Genomic DNA, 4,097 nt, shown 5'->3' with positions numbered 1-4,097 from the left:
AGTAATCCTTATTTCCAAGGGGCTTTAGCAGATTAGTGTGTGTGTGTGTGTGTGTGTGTGTCTGTGTGTGTGTGTGTGTGTGTGTGTGTGTGTGTGTGTGTGCCGGAGGAGACTGTTATAAGACCTTCTAGGTTGGAGTCAAAACATATCTGTTGAATAACTTGTGTGACAGCATACAGTGTAATAACTACTGTGACTTACTTAATAAAAACAAATGTTGACTACTGTTTAGCACATCAAATGAAAACAATATTTGCTTAAGTGCAGTGATTTGCATAATAAAAAATGCAAATCATCCAATTAATACATGGACTAATATTGTATGATGTAAATTGTAAATCATGTAAATAAATACATGAACTAGCTAGTTACTACAATTACATGTAAACCATGTAACTACATATATGAACTAGCTAGTTACTACAGTTACATGTAAATCATGTGACTCTCAGTGTGTTTACATTCCAGTGTAGATATGGCAGTGGGACAGGAGGATGGAATGCAATGCTGCTGGTGATTACCTTCTCCTCTCCTCTGGATATCAAAGGTAAGGAGATGTTAGACTACACCAGACACCAGAGCCATGCAGGGCTGCGGCTATATGGGGAACTGCTGTTGGGAGTGAGGGAGGGAGCCGCAAATCAAACATGATGAAAACGTTTCAAACGCAGCTCTGGTTTCTGTCATCGGTCATTAGGATGGAAATGTAGCACAGGCTGTACTGTGTGTATGTGTGTGTGTGTGTGTGTCTGTGTGCGTGTGTGTGTGTGTGTGTGTGTGTGTGTGTGTGTGTGTGTGTGTGTGTGTGTTGACACGTGCTTATGTGCGAGAGTGCATGTGGTCTTGGATGTGGTTACTGTTTACAATATTCTGTCTGACTGTGACTCAGACACTTTCACTGTGGAGCTTTAGACCAGTTTATTTTTGTAGAGCACATCCCCTATTCTGATTATCAGCTGTTGTCAAACACAGGTGGGAGTGAAAAGCAGATTCTCTTCCTCAATAGTGTGCAGCGAATTCTACTAGATGAAAACCCGAAATGAGTATGACAACCTGGAATTAATTTTCGAAATTTCACATACTATACATTTTTATATTTTTGGTTACCCAAAAAGCCTACTATTTAGAATTCAAGTATGGTTTTTCTGATTCTGACTGTGTCTCAGTTTGGCGGGACTAAAATCACTCGTAGAACAGATAGGGCCTTTCTCCCAGACCCATTCTGACTAACTATTCAAGGACTACATCCCAAATGACAATACTCCCTATATAGTGTACTACTTTTGCCCAGAGCCCTATGGACCCTGGTCAAAAGAAGTGCACTATAAAGGGAATTGGGTGCGATTTAGGATGCAGCAAAGGTCTCCATCAAACTTCCCACTGACCTGAGGGTCTGTCTCTCCCCTCAGTCATTAAAGGGCTGTGAGGGGCTGGAAGCTCATAATGATTATTAATGAGACTGCAGCTTAGCTACGACCCCCGCCTTTTTGAAGTCGCCTAGCGCAGAGCATAGCAGTTCCTTTGATGTCATCATTAGAGGGTCCAACCCAGCCAATGGCCTCTTCTGAAACAGAGATGACTTCCTGCTTAGGGACCAATCTGTACCCCACTGTTACTATGGGAGGGCTTCAACCCCCTTTATCAAAACAAACAACTCCATTCCTATTCCATCCACTCATCCATCATGCCCCTTATATTTTCCCTGCCATCCTCCTCTCCACCTTATTCTCCCAATTTCCCCCTTCATCTCTGTGACACTCTGGCTCTAGGACTTGTGTATGTGAGCTAGAGTGTATGTTGTTTTGTTGGGACTTGGGTGTATTTCTATGTTGGTTAGTCTAGGTTGTTTGTTTCTATGTTTGGTCATTGACTCCCAATCGGAGGTAACGAGTGTCAGCTGTCGGCTCGTTATCTCTGATTGGGAGCCATATTTATACTGTTGTGTTTCACTGTTTGTTTGTGGGTTTTTGTTCCAGGTTCAGTATTTTGTCTGTTGGACTTCACTATCGTCTTTTGTTGTTTTTCCGTGGTTGCTTTAATTAATAAAGTCATCATGTTCACTCGCAACGCTGCGCATTGGTCTGCTCATTTTCAAGACGATCGTGACAGAAAAACCCACCATCAAAGGACTAAGCAGCGTGTCCAGGAGCAAAGAGACTGGACATGGGTGGAGGCGCCGGGTAAGGAGATCGAGAGGCTGGCGATGGCCCAGGTGGGCAAATCGTGGTCCTGGGAGGACATGCTCGGGGGCAAGGGACCTTGGGGAAGATCAAGGCCCTGGCGAGAGAGGAGCATCGGCGGCAGCAGGTTTTTCGTCGGAAGGACGAGAGGCAACCCCAATAAATTTTTGGGGGGGCACATGGCTTAGGCGGCTGGGCAGCAGGAGGCTGCCACAGGGAGAAAAGGAGAAAAGGCTAACGGAGTACGGGAGCCATTGGCGAGTAGAGGGAGGGAAGTGTTTGTGGCACGGCGTGAAGGACTGATGTGTGTTGCCAGTCCGGTCCGGCCCGTTCCTGATCCTCGGTTGAGGCCAGTGGTGTGTGTTCCCGGTACGGACCGGCCTGTTCCTACTCCAAGCACCAGGTCCACGGTGTGCTACGCCAGACCGGGAGCCGCTAGAGCCTTCCGCCAGACAGGAGCCGCTAGAGCCTTCCGCCAGACAGAATCATACACCAGCGATGGAATCAGCAGGAGCCGACGCAGCCCGTACAAGACTGGAAGCCCAGGTTCGGGTCCAGCAAGAGCAGCTCCTGCAGATGGGAACCGTCCTGCGGGAGGTGATGACCACTCTCCGAGGCTGGGGTCCGCCTCACCGCCAGCCGCTCAGCCTGCACCGTCAGCCAGCCATGAGCAGCCAGATCCGTCAGCCAGCCATGAGCAGCCAGATCCGTCAGCCAGCCATGAGCAGCCAGATCCATCAGCCAGCCATGAGCAGCCAGATCCGTCAGCCAGCCAGAGCAGCCAGATCCGTCAGCCGAGCCATGAGCAGCCGGGATCCGCCAGAGCCGTCCAGCCCGGATCCGCCAGCCAGCCAGGATCCGCCAGAGCCAGCCAGCCCGGATCCGCCAGAGCCGTCCAGCCCGGATCCGCCAGCCAGCCAGGATCCGCCAGAGCCAGCCAGCCAGGATCCGCCATTTAGTCCGGTACTGCCCCCTTAGCCCGGTGCTGCTCCTTAGCCCGGTGCTGCCCCCTTAGCCCGGTGCTGCCCCTTAGTCCGGTGCTGCCCCTTAGTCCGGTGCTGCCCCTTAGTCCGGTGCTGCCCCTTAGCCCGGTGCTGCCCCCCTTAGTCCGGTGCTGCCCCTTAGCCCGGTGCTGCCCCTTTAGCCCGGTGCTGCCCCTTAGTCCGGTGCTGCCCCTGAGTCCGGTGATGCCTCTTAGTCCAGGGCTGCCCCTTAATCCTGTGGGGTTTAGTTGGGGGGTGGTCATGTGGAGGAGGTTACACAAGCGGGTAGTGACTATGGTGGGGTGGGGACCACGACCAGTGCCTGAGCCGCCACCATAGACAGACGCCCACCCAGACCCTCCCCTAGACTGTGGGCTGGTGCGCCCGGAGTTCGCACCTTTAGGGGGTACTGTGACACTCTGGCTCTAGGACTTGTGTATGTGAGCTAGAGTGTATGTTGTTTTGTTGGGACTTGGGTGTATTTCTATGTTGGTTAGTCTAGGTTGTTTGTTTCTATGTTTGGTCATTGACTCCCAATCGGAGGTAACGAGTGTCAGCTGTCGGCTCGTTATCTCTGATTGGGAGCCATATTTATACTGTTGTGTTTCACTGTTTGTTTGTGGGTTTTTGTTCCAGGTTCAGTATTTTGTCTGTTGGACTTCACTATCGTCTTTTGTTGTTTTTCCGTGGTTGCTTTAATTAATAAAGTCATCATGTTCACTCGCAACGCTGCGCATTGGTCTGCTCATTTTCAAGACGATCGTGACAATCTCCCCCCAATCTCCCCAACCCTCTCCCAATTCTCAACCCCAATCCTCCCACCACCCCCCAATCCTCCCACCATTTTTATCCCCCATACTCTCCTCTTTCACCATGTCCTCCTTCCTAACTAGAGTCTCTGACCTCCATGTCACGTCTGTCCCCTCTCTCTGGA

Source organism: Coregonus clupeaformis, unplaced genomic scaffold (assembly GCF_020615455.1).
Source record: "Coregonus clupeaformis isolate EN_2021a unplaced genomic scaffold, ASM2061545v1 scaf0692, whole genome shotgun sequence".
In the NCBI taxonomy this organism is placed as follows: domain Eukaryota; kingdom Metazoa; phylum Chordata; class Actinopteri; order Salmoniformes; family Salmonidae; genus Coregonus; species Coregonus clupeaformis.
This window is presented reverse-complemented; position numbering follows the sequence as displayed.